The following is a 13,456-nucleotide window of genomic DNA, read 5'->3' as shown; positions in this document are numbered from 1 at the left end:
GGGAGCATTAACTTTGTTTCCGTGGGCTTTTGAAGAGTGAGAAAAACCTTTGGAATTCTATGAAAGGGTCTCGGGAGCTAGGATGTATGCCAGTTATATATGATCAGGTGGAGTGGCATAAGATCTGCCTTTGGGCTTGAGTGGAGACACCTTTTCATTTACATAATAATTTGCTTCTCGTATTGACGAATCGGAGGAAACGCCAACCAACAACCGTATCTGGAAATAATGATTAGTGGATATCGGTACCGTCACTGCATAGTAAGCTTTGGATCGGGGATTCAGTGGTGTAATGTTAAGAGGTCGTGCGACATGAAGACATCGATAGCAATATGGGGAAGGTTCCCATCAGGCAACGGTTCTGCCCGACCTTGCTCAAGCACGCTTTGACTGTAAAGACTTGGTATGAAGCCTTGAAGACGACGTCTCTTAATCCAAAATAGAGGCTAAGGTGAGCTGAGGAAAGGGCAGCGTAAGCAAATGTGTATAAGCCCAGTAAAGCATAACCAAGGCAAGGCTAGGGCCATCTTTGACTGGTTAGTCTGATGGGCCAGCCGTGAACGGATTTACCCTTGGCCTCTAGGTATATTGAAACTGCATGAGTTCACTGGAGTAGAGCACGGTTCGCTGAAATCGGCATAGGTTAGATGCCATTGATGGAACATGATAAGCCTGTATTTATCTGTGCGTCCGTAAGGGCTAAGCATGTAACAGAGTATGGGTAAAGAAAGACCTGAGAAGCAAAGGCTGAGTCTGCAAGTACGTGACCCGCTTTAAATCGAATTAAATTAAAGAAACACAAATCGATTAAAGAAGGAGGCGGCTTTAAGCACAGAGTTTAATTGGGTCGGATAAAGGGTAAACAGCCTGTCTTTCGTAAAATTGTGGCGGTATGGAAGTATGGAGATCTGGAAATAAATTCCTACAAGCCAGGCTCTGTGGACTGGTAACTAGTCTTGGCCAGCTTAGCATAAGCCCTTAATCTATGCGTGCATCGGAGCTATCTCTTTTTTGCTGCGAAGCGGATGTAGCGTTTTGACTTTACTGGTTACGGTTGCCTGCTTTTTGCCGTAACGTGGGCCACGCGGTAAGTGGCCTGAGGCAAGCAAAAAGCTTAGGAAAATGAACCGAACTCTCAATCCAAAATCTGGTGCTATGGACGCTTACGCATAGACTATAAATGCCCCTCATCCCTAAGCGCCTGCAGACGCGTTACAGGGGCGGGCCTCCGGAAACGCATTCGAGCCGTATGAAGGGAAACTTTCACGTACGGCTCCGTTGGGGGGAAAGCTCGACAAAGGGGCCTATCTATCCTAACCGGGAGTATGCTGGGATTTATGAAAAGCAGCACCTTACGATGTTCATGACTAATCGGATTCCGACATACTAGTGGGTACTAGGGGAGATTGCTACGATCGTTATTGTATCTGTATTGAAGAGATGTGAGAAAGTATTTGAATCATCGTACAACGTCTCAATGAAATGCCCAGCGGCACAATTAAAGCTGATGATCGTAAGCTATGTCCTTTATCATGACCTTAAATGAAAAAATCCATGGAATCTCTAATTCACCATTTTAAACCTTATACAGAAGGGGTTTTTGTACCAGCTTTTTCTATTTATACTGCAGCTGAAGCACCTAAAGGAGAATTTGGTGTGTTCTTAGTCAGTAATGGAACCAATCGTCCCTATCGTTGTAAAATAAGAGCACCTGGCTTTGCTCATTTACAAGGACTCGATTTTATGTTCAAAAATCACATGCCAGCAGATGTGGTCATCATCATCGGTACTCAAGATACTGTGTCCGGAGAGGCAGATAGATAATACAATACACACAAAAAAGAAGAAAAAAGACAAAGATGAAGGTGACGGAGGCTCCAGTGCAGGTAGTAGTAGTATTATGGTAAGTACGGGTTTGAAGGAACTGGTTCCTGAACCAGACACGGTGATATGTGAAGTTATCTATTAGTTCCATTTACAGGGTGTAGTCAAACCAATTACTGTCGATCGACGCGGTGTCGGTCGACACGGCATGATCAAATCCCGTGGTAACCCTAATCCTGTATCACCTGTGCCGGATTCTGTATCTAACGTTTCCATTCCTATATCTAACGTATCCGATCCTATATCGTCTACGTCAGATAGTTTATTGCCTGTACCTAAACCATTATCATCGGACAATTCTTTATTTGCAGCTGAGGATCAATCAAAAGAGAAATCCTCAGCCCTAAAAACAAATACATTTCAATTTTCTTCATCTTTACCCCAAGCATCGAAACCAATTGCTTCTTTGCCAATTGCTTCTTGTTTTTCTTCTACAGCTTCTTCGTTGAGTATACAAAGTACTCCTCCTATAGTAAATTCAGTAATAAGTACTAATTTATCAAGCCTAAAACTATTGTTATTAAAAGTAGTAAGTTTATTTTCATTAATATTTCATATAATAAATAATAGTTATTTAAGTTCAATAAATGAACTTAGTTTAATTAACAATTTTAATAGTGATTTAATTACAATTAATATACCTATTATTTATAGTATAGTAATAGCATTAATAGTATCATACATATTAAATTATAAAACAATGGCAAATAAGAAGTTACTATTAAAAATTTTACTTCAAGTGTTAATAACTTTTGTTTTTGTATATTTTGTTTTTGATTACTACAATATAAACTTTTTTAATAAGATTGAATCAATACCGTATCACGTAGATGAGCCTGAAACTTCTACAATAAAGCTAGACGAATCATCAGTATGGTATAAAAACCCAAAAGTTATTGTTTTGTTAGGAATAGTAGTAGCAGTAGCTGTAGCAGCAGTTGTTTACTATTTTAATGGAATTGATCCCAGTTCAACAGTATCTCAAGATATTTCAAGTTACACGGAATCTCAAGTTCTTGAAAATGTTAACTCTTCACAAGTATCATTAGGTGAAATAATATCGGAAAGGGTAAATTCTAATGAATTTCAATTATAAATAATAAATAGAACCTCAGAGGAAATATTATCTGATATTGTAGCTGCAGGAGATGTAGCCCGAATACAATTAGAACAATTAGGTAGAAATTCTACAGAAGTACTATTTAATATTGCAGCAGCTCAAATGCAATTAGAAGTTTTAGGTAGAACTTCAGATGAAATGCTATCTGATATTGCAACAGCAGGAAATGCAGCCCGGGTACAACTAGAACAAATAGGTATTGAACCTAACTACAACCAAGTGCATAATAATATTGATAGGATAATAGTTTTAATGAAAGGTATAGTTTACCTTATTAGTTTAAAATGGATATTTAATCACAATTTAACACCTAATGTAAATTCAGTTGTAAATTCAGTTCTTTCTAATGAAAGGCCACTTTTGTTTAATTCAAATATATCTACTACAAATTCAATATCAACTCAAACTGAAAATTCAATATCAACCCAAACTGAAGATTCAATATCTACCCAAACTGAAGATTCCTTTCATCAAGCATATAATATAGAAAATGTCTTAGGGAGAATGCACCAATTCTATAATGAAGCTATGTCATTAAGCGAGGATTCAGTTGAAGAGATACAGGGACGTCGTGATCTATTGGGTATTTCGGAGATACGGGATATAGACTCTACAACGCTATCTTTAGTAACTGAGGTTTCAAACACCAATAACTCTTTAATAACTTGTACAGATCAATCTCCAGTAACAGTAACAGTAACTGAGGTTTCAAACACTAATAACTCTTCAATAACAACTATCCCCTACAGTTTAACCAATCAAACTCCAGTAACAATAATAGAGAATCCAAACACCGATAACTCTTTAGTAACTTGTACAGATCAATCTCCAGTAACAGAGGTTTCAAACTAAACTCTTCAGTAACTAATGTACCCTACACTTTAACCTCAACTGAGATGTCTACCCCGATACAATTAGATGATGGCGAAAATGAAGAATAAATGATAGTTTCATTGTAATACAGTCTAGGCCCAGCTGTCCAAAACGCTATCCACTCGCAAGAGTGGATACGCACCGCTCTAGACGGCAGTACCAGGAAACCGGAAGATAACGTGGTTTGCTTGCTTGAAATCAACGATTCGACCACTAAATGTAAATGATTTCTCTATCACGGGATAAAGTGCCATTTGTCCTTGCTTGCAGAAAATGGCATATTTGACATAGTTGAAGAAATTCAAGCATAATAAGCTATCTATTTAATGCTAGACTGACGGAACCGCGAAGGCTATAGGTAGTCTACGTACTGATGAGCGTATGAAAATAAGTCGTATTACTTCATTCTCAGGGCGTAGTGAGGCAGGCCGGGCAATTTCACCCAAGTGCAAATATATTTTCTATCCGTCCCGTCCGTACGGCGTAGAGTCGGGCATGAAACGATGGGCACCGAAGAGGAGTTGAACCTCTAACTACCTGATTGCCAGGGACTCTATCCAATTGAGCTATCAGTGCGGGGGGGTTGGGTCGATAAAAGCCCAACTGCACCCTTTCCTTGTTGCAAAGCAAATCTTCTCTGCGCTACCTTCTTTTGCCACAGCTACACCACTTTCGAAGTTTTTCTCAAAAGCCATCCCAATAGCCTGTTGAGCGCTTTTCCTTCTTTTCTTTGGGAATAGGTGGAAGGGCCTTGTAGATTATGAATAAAATCAATATCATAAACACTAACCCTATAGCAGCCACAGCTACGACTATTGCTAGTGCAGACTCAGGGAATCTGAAAGGGTCAAGCAGGCCGACTGGGAGTGGGAGTAGGATTAAGTAGCTACTGAACTCTGAACGGAGATAACTGGCAATTCTTTTTTTATAAGTTTACGTAATCAAAGTTACAAAAAGGGTTAATTCAATTAAAACATAAAAAAATAAACAACCAACAATTTAATACCAGATATCTAGAGGTGTAAATAGAGCTACCATGAAAAGCAAACGAACCCTTAAAATACGACAATTGTTTAGACAAGTTCTTAAAAAAAGAGCTTTTAATTCTAGTAAACAAATAACCATTACTAGTAAAAAAGAGCATACTAACAAGATAAACAAAGCGCGGATAGTCAACAATATATAATCGGAAATCTTAGATTATGACTTAATTATGAGCGAATTAGTGGATGTGATACTTAGGCCGTAAGGGAAATGCCAGATATTAAAAACTATCCAAACAAAAGTAGCAGATAAAAGCAAAAGGAGGCAAAAACTACTTAAATAAAACTTTGTTTTATATCTTTTTTTCCATTTTTCAGAACAACTAAGGATCAAAAAGCACCGAGTTTAATAAATCATACAAGGAAAGGTAAAATAGAGACGTGATATTAAAAAAATGGTCAAATGTGTGCTTAAGGCCTCTGTCAGTTATATACAAATAAAAAACAAGTCTAGATAGGGCAAAAGTTTAGCTAATAAAAAAATGAGCTCTTTTAAAAACAGATAAAGCGTGAACCGTATCAGACTGAAGCGAATCAATATCCAATAAACGCAAATCTTCAGTTCTTCTATAATTGTTTTCGAAACAAAATGTTTCATTTTACTAATTAATCAGTTTTATTTAATTAAAATAAAACTTCTTTTTTTAGTTCTTTTCTTAATAATCATGGCTTTTGTTTTGTCTTTACTTTTTAACTAGAGAACAAAAAAACCCTTATCTGCTCCATAGACACAAGTTGTATCGTAGAAAACAAACTTAAAAACACAATAAATATTCTCTCTTATATTAACAAAAGAGCTCCTTTCAAAGCGTCGCCGCATCCTTCTTCTTTTGACGCCGGTGAGGCCGGTTTACTAATGTTATTCTTATCTTTTTTCTTTACTTCTTTTTTTGCTTTTTGATTTTGTAGCTTATATAGATAAAAGCCTCTGTCTATGCTAGCATTAGCTTAGCTTTTAGCCCAGTTAACGGAAGATCTCAAGAGTAATTGCCTGTCCACCGAGCTGGCTGTATAGCATCTTTTGAGACAAAATCGCATTGCCCTTGGCGGATCTGCGACTGACAAAAATGAATCACGCGCCAGCTCTGCACAGACTTGGCCCCAGCAATTATAACCATATACACAATTACGGTTGTGTGTACTTAGCGCGGGGCGCGGAAACAAGCATAGGCTTTTGCATTGGCTTGGTTATGTTTCTATAAAAAAGAAAATAATGATTAGTTTCCGATTAGCGTTTTGCCGTTTCCTAATCAACGTAAATAGAGCTTGATGGGTCCTTGGCCCACTCTAAAAGGAACTGCTAAGGTAGGCAAGAAGGTAATCTCGTCTATGTAATCGTTTGAGCCGAGCCCCTCATCTCAAGAATGTTCGTTATCAACTTGACTGCGTCGGTATTTAGTAAGTCTAATGGTGTACTAGTTGGTTTAAAGTCGTTAGGCAGGGAAAAGTCAATCCAACGAAAAAGGTGGGTGGAGTAAGGGGAAGCAAGACTGTCTAGTCATTGCTGACGGTGTGGGTAAAAGAGAGAGATTTTGTGCACGCAGTTAAGGCCATTGTATAGTTATGTTGGTTTTTTTTAGCCTAGGCAAAGCCTTAAATATACGTTTCGCTATCTATAAAGGCTAACATCTTTTTTGAACTGCCACTTATTGGGATGGGAGAGGCAGGATTCGAACCTACGTAGAAAACCTTCAACAGATTTACAGTCTGTCGCTTTTAACCACTCAGCCACTCTCCCTGTTTTTTCTCTTGCGTGTCACTTAATTGCCCACTGGAGCACTAGGCACTGTTAATGGCGGGTGGGATATCCGGTAAGCAGGTCTTTTTTCAATACTCTTACACATGCATGCCCTTTGATATGCTTTTAAATTACACGGCTGACTTGGATTTGATACTCTTGCTTAAGCTTTTGCTAATGGCTTTTTTGGTTTTTTTTGATTCATAGGTTTGTTTTTTTCCTTAAACTTACGTGTAACTCCTTAAGAAAAGGAAACAAATTCGCCTACTACTTCATCTGAGTCAGCCATCTCAGACGACGTTAAAGAACTTAGTCTTTATCTATTAATTCATTTACGTTACCTCCACTTTAAGTACCTAAGGCTACTTTATCTTCAGCCCCTGCTAAAGGCTGGCTTGTTGAATACCCGAAGAAGTTAAGATCAAAAAGGAAGACAAAACTACGTAATAAACAGCGTTATAGCTTTTTGGCCTTGGATTGGGTTAAAGGCAATTATTCTGGCCCTTTCTTTATGTCGAAAAGAGTTTCTAGCAAATACAACGATTCTGAATCTAAAGACAAAACGGAATCCTACGGGCCTAACATAGACCCTGAAGACTTTATTTTCATAAAGTTAATAGAAAATAGTAAAGAACTTTGAAAAGAAAGCCGACCTATAGTTTACATGCTATCATTGAGATCACCCAGCGCGTCGGGATTGCCTTTTGGGACTGCACTTCGGGGCTCAACCAACTAAACTCTCGGTGTCTACGGCGTTAGAATGAACTTCGTGCCCAAACGAGCACGCAGACACGAGGCATACCCTGATTAAATAGGGTGTTGTTTGTGTTGGCTGGAAACATGGTCAACGTGCTATTACATGCGATGCAGGGATTTTATCAACGTTCATTTCATAGGGAATTGGTCGTGGGTTAAAGTGCCCCGCTCACCGGCCAGCGGATCAAGATTCTTCCATAATTCTTCCATACTAGTGTGTGCTGTGCGATTCTATTGACTTAGATCACAGGTTGGAGATAAGTAAACTTGAACCGCTGGCATCTGCTATAAGGTAAGCTGCCGTTTCTTAGTCCTATCTAAAAGATTTTACCATACAGGCAATAGACAATGACTCCTCTCTAAACACGGCCTACGACTTTCATCGTACCGCATTCTCCAACTACCCTTGAATCAAGCAAGCAAGCAAGCAAGCAAGAGGGGCCTTTGAAAGAAAAGGAATAGGCTAGGGACGGAGTCGAACCGTCATTCTAGGATTTGCAGTCCAATACATTGCCATTATGTTACCTAGCCAGTAAAACGTTAGAGGTGACCTTAGTAAAGGCCAAGGCCACCCGTTGAAATGATCTCAAGCTTTTTTTGCCTGCAATGCCGTTTTATGTAAACCACATAGTAGCAAAACAGTAATTAGTAATTAAGGAAGACTAACCCAACTCCTCGGGACTTGTAAAGCCAACTAGCTACCAACACGACTTGTTTATGCCTATTGAAGAACCTTCTAATGCTGATTCGCGGAGAACTATACAAGACATACGAAATAACTAATATACGAAACGAAAGCGACCAATGGAAATACGTCAGTTTCTTACTCATGTAAATAAACTATTTCTTAGCGACGGCGACGACTTTTCTAAAGCCTTATTTCAGTTATGGTCGATCAATCGGGTTGAGAGTTCCCTGCCTGACCGCCGATTCAGAACCGCCCGTGACAGTTTCCTGTCATACGGCTCCCCGCATCCCATCAGGTAGGGGTTCTGGAATGCAAGCTCCCCTGCCCTCTTCCGATCGTAACAATGCCCATATAGCAACTGCCGCAGGTTCTTTTAGCAGCTCATGCCTCCCAAACAACGTAAAATGATGCAATCTCTTTTTACTTATAATGTCCACAGGCAAGAAAAACACACACACAAAAAACACCTACGCCGGCCGCGGGTTCTACTTTCTTGTCGCTTTAGCCTTATCGACTAGCTAGAGCCATTGCTTAGTGGATAACTCCCAAAGAAAACTTAAATAGGGGGCCATAGGACCATTAGCGTATCTGAAAATTAAACCTTCGTATCTTCTTCATTTTCCCTTTAAACGACAATTTCCTTTATCCAGCCGGCTTTTCTGTTGCGTTGATAGATATGTAGATCGCTTTAGTAGCGTCATAGCGAAATCAACTCAAGCAAAAGTAGCTATTGGGTTCGAACCTCGCTTCCGGTTCACCTTTAGGCCATAAGGGCCTATGCTCGTTTAATCCGATCCCTACTACTAGAAACCCGCCTTGAGAGGTCACGGAATCAGGCCATACTTTCACTCCCACTCTTACTTTTGCTTTTGCTTTCATTTTCAGAGGTATGTCTATTCAGCAAATTGGATCAGATTGTCTATCCATAACAAAGCAAGTGCTACCTGTGGTTTAAAGGCAAGGCAAGGTCTTTTATACCTTGCTAATCCTAATTTGCGTGCGCTTTCTATCAAAGAATGTTGAAGTATAGTTTATTGGCTGCTTTCTTTTTTTGAAAATTGAATGCAATGCGGGGACATTTCAGCATGTCCCGATAATTACTACCGGGCCTTTGCTTATTGTCCCATCCTATTCCTGTTCACCGTACGGTCGGCTCTTTTGAGTGCGACTTCAGAGGTGTGCAGGGTTCTCCAGTTCCGGGATTCCATACTTCCTTGAACCGGGCCGTAAGGCTTCCGCTCTACGCCGGAGGCGCGCTCGAGGAACGGGAAAGGACAGACAACCCCTTTCCCTTGGCCTCTGTTCCATGCTTCGGGCGCAGGGGTCTCTCCTGCCTTCCCGTTTCGACGCTTCAAACGCTAGGATTGTGGTTGCCTGCTGTTCAGTTTAACTTAGGCTTAGCCTTCAGGAATGCAGCACCGCCACTTGGCACTTATCTAGACACCTTTTATTCCCACCCTGTCTCCCAACGAAGACAAAGAAGAGATGGATATCATTATGCGCGCCCTTGCTTGAGATTTCAAGTTCCCCATAAAGGGTTCTAAATCCCTTTCATGCCCAGCTTCATGCTTTCGGATGCCATTCCCCTAGCACATAGGCACGCTGTTACCCCGTTCTCGAGGAAGAAGGACTTTCACCTTCATGGAAACTCAGTTCGCTAACTCCGCCATCCGAGCGCAAATGAATGCAAAATGAGCGCACAGATACGACTCAACGTCTTAACCTATGAACAGGTCACGCTACCTTATCGGAAAGATTTCTATCCTAACAAATGGCTTTATAGGGCATTCATTTCAATTCATATTTAGCCGCAAGCTTTCACAGTTTTTAATCTCATATATTCTTATTAGACACCCACATAACCTTCTCTAATGACGTATGATTAAACCCCGACACATAACTTAACCTTTTTTCATGACCCTTCCACCTGCCCTTTTCATATCTCTAAAATTTCGTACATTTTGGATATGGCGCTTAAAGTAAGTCCCTTTTAAAATAAAGAAAAACTCATATTAGTGGCGTTGGCATTTTTAATTTTATCCCCTGCGATGTGCGTGCTTTAAAGGCACAAAGAATCGATCGTACACTTAAGCGGTTGAAAGATCTGGGCTGCACGCATAAAGAAAAGCACAGATTGCGAAATACGCCTACCATAAATTAATTGCTTCGTCATTGTAGAAGAGTAAAACGTCACAAAATACGTACTTGAGCTTTGAATTAACGTCTCTAAAAGTTTGGGGTATGCCCGCGTGTTTCGACAAGAACACTAAAAAAACCCAATTTAGCTTTATGCAAGATAGCCAAGGCACGTTTAAGCAATTGAAGGAATATTATTGCTTACATCCTTGGCGAGGGTTATAATTCATAGGAGCACCCCGCGGTTATGGCTAGAGGAGGTAGGGTAAAAGATTTGTTAGGTGTCAATTATTATTGTATTCGAGGAGTTAAAGATTCGTAGGGAATCCTGGATTGAAAATGAGGCAGATTAAAACATGGTACAGAAAAACCTAAGAATTCGATACGAATAAAAAGGTCAAATCAAAGAATGGTTGCTTTTTTCGCTTATTGCCTTCAGATCGATTTAATTTCTTGGGAAGACTTTCAAAATGACCGGTAAGAACTTTCGGAACGGAAAGCCATCCGCTTTGATCCCATTGTAAATATTCATGCGCCCATCTAGCAGGGCTTATCTCATCTAGACCCAAGGGAGGCTGTAAAAAAAGCACATATAATTACTCAGATAAATTAAGCTACATTTGGAGGGTAGATGATAGAGAAAAAAGATTAATCAATAAATTAGTCCACTTTTGTATGATTGATGGTAAGAAAACAAAATCTCGTGTTATTGTTTCCCAAACCCTTTCTTGTCTTTTCTGAACTGAACCCGATGTTCATGTTATTCTACTTTTGGCGTTAGCCACAGAGAATGTCAAGCTTACTTGCGAAGTCAAGAGAGTGAGAATTGCAGGGATTACTCGTAATGTACCCAAGATTATTGCCAAAAAACGTTAAGAAACCTTAGCTTTTCGTTGGATTATGGAAGCAGCTATCAAATAACGTACTATAAGCAGAAATAGCTAGAGTCTAGATTAATGTTTATCTGCTGAGATACCGGATGCTTATTAAAAGAAGGGAAATGTTCGTAAGAGAAGGGATGATCCTCATAAACCGGCAGAGGCCAATAGAAGTTTCGCGCATTATAGGTGGCGGCGCAGTAAACAAAGTAAAGTAAACAAAACAAACAAAAAACAAATAACAGGGATGGGGGCTTAATGAAGTCCATCCCCCCGCACCGATAGCTCAATTGGATAGAGTACCTGGCTTTGAATCAGGTGGTTAAAGGTTCAAATCCTCTTCGGTGCCAATGCCACAAAGAACACGCTTCTAAAGGGCAAATGCAGTTATTCAATCCTATTTGTTACTTACCTGTTGCCATTGCGTGTCGCCAAACCAAAAAACACCCACGGCACGGTTTAACGTTAAGGAAACATCTTGTTGTAACTGGCATGCATTTTCAACAAGATGTTTCCTTTACTATGGAGATACCTATTAACTATATAACTTTGGGCCATTAAACGATTCTACTCTTTTTAGCTTAGCTACAAACAAAGGCAAGTCACTTTTCGGCTAAACGGAAAGGCAAAAAAACCAACCAATAAAATTTATGGCTAGCAATCAAATTGCAAGAAAAGAGGTAAGCTACGCTTTGGCTTTCGGAAAAGTTATGAATACAAAAAACAAGAAACTAGCAATAATAGCTACATCAACAAAAAGAGAAAACCACCCTTTACTTCGGAACGACTGCCAAGGTATGCATTATGATTAAGTCTTTCGAAAAACCACCAACGGGGCATCTGCATAACACATGCTAGATTGGGTTGTCTAGAAAATGAATCTTATATACAGTGTTGTGATTGCTTCATATTGATAAGAAGTCTAGAGAATAATTCGAAATGAGAATACATAAATAATTACCAGTCATAGAAACAGAAACACATAAATTACGCGAGAAGGTGCTTTGGTTGAAATTTTACCATCCACTCGGGGTTTAATTAAAAATTATATTTCATTATTGAACTGGTTTAGAGTTAATTGCCAAACCCTAGTCAAATCAAATTAGGCCTTTATTAAAAAAAATACATAATTACACGCATAAACGAATCCAGACCAGACGTGATGAGATCGAATCAAAAGCATAACAGAAAGGCACCATGCGCTACCCTTAAGAGGACAGGAAAGCACATAACGCTTCCCCCATCTCCCACTCGGCCGGCGGGGGACACTTAATCAAAAAAGGAAAAAATGATAGCTACCCTTTCCACCGTGCCGTATTGTTATGCATGTAAAGGGACAGGATCACACGCACTATCTGTTTGGCTATGCTGAATTCTGTCGAAATTTGCTTTTGTTTGGTTTATGCTTTTGAACAGGCAACACCTTAGATTGTATGAAAAAGCAGCCACATACACGAACATAATGCAGTGTGCCCTTCGTATGAAATCGCAGCACCTATATAGATAGTTGATCAAAAGAAACAAGAAAGAACTAACCACGAGCCGAAAGCCTACTTAACCACGCCAGCCTACTGCCTACTCACAGGTAACATCAGCTATATGGTATATTCTATGCGCAAAGCAATCAATCATCGTATATATGATTGATAACGTTGACACTGGGGCATACCCATGACACGGTACCATTTTTCTCTGATGTCACAGACGCTTTGAGCAAGGGAAAGAAACTAAAAAATCCACGGGAATAAAAAAAAAAGCACTAAAGAGGTTGACTAGTAGTAACAAGAGGTCCGTTGGGAGGAATCCATCAGGGCGTATCACGGTTTTTTACTGGGGAGGTGGATTGAAGTGATTGTAGTGAAGAATCGATTGGAAATGAAGCGCTTCGTCCTTGGGCATTGTGGAAAGGATCGAATATGACCTAAATTGTTCCTTCCGGATTGCTTCAGTATGATGGATTGAAAGGGTGCCACACTTTGAAAAGGGCAAAGCGCTTTCTAAAACTAAAGCGAGGGCGCCGTGAAGATGGAGAACGCATAGCGTTCTCTGGGCGCAGAGAATCAAACGTAAAGCGCAGGAGAGTTTTCGGTAAAACAAAAAGAAAATTCTTAAACCTAAGCATAGCTTTAAAGGACGGCTAAAGGCAGATGAAAGGCCGAAAGATAGGGCGTGTAAAGTAGATCGTACACCTTCCGTGTGACCCGTTGCGTTGGTCCTAAGCAATGTCTTTTGCAAAGCGACCCACGTAGGCAACGATAACTTTGACTGGATGCGGGTACCCAGTCCCGCCAGTAGCTGAAATGCACGACTGCCTTGATAAAAGAATGGCCACCTTTAAAG

General features: G+C 39.9%; 2 non-coding genes and 1 pseudogene across 3 annotated transcripts; 2 read left to right on the top strand and 1 right to left on the bottom strand.

Annotated features, from left to right (window-relative positions):
- Positions 1-1,852: 1,852 nt before the first annotated feature.
- LOC147464759 (uncharacterized) lies at positions 1,853-12,839 on the top strand (annotated as a pseudogene). Its single transcript, XR_015188629.1, has one exon. The product of XR_015188629.1 is annotated as an uncharacterized LOC147464759 (transcript).
- On the bottom strand, positions 6,576-6,658 carry TRNAY-GUA (transfer RNA tyrosine (anticodon GUA)). Its single transcript has one exon. It is a non-coding gene; the product is annotated as a tRNA-Tyr (tRNA).
- TRNAQ-UUG (transfer RNA glutamine (anticodon UUG)) lies at positions 11,392-11,465 on the top strand. Its single transcript has one exon. It is a non-coding gene; the product is annotated as a tRNA-Gln (tRNA).
- Positions 12,840-13,456: the final 617 nt, after the last annotated feature.

The sequence above is a fragment of the Adiantum capillus-veneris genome, chromosome 1 (genome assembly GCF_014529385.1).
Source record: "Adiantum capillus-veneris isolate H3 chromosome 1, ASM1452938v2, whole genome shotgun sequence".
Taxonomy (NCBI): Eukaryota; Viridiplantae; Streptophyta; class Polypodiopsida; order Polypodiales; family Pteridaceae; genus Adiantum; species Adiantum capillus-veneris.
This window is presented reverse-complemented; position numbering and strand designations above follow the sequence as displayed.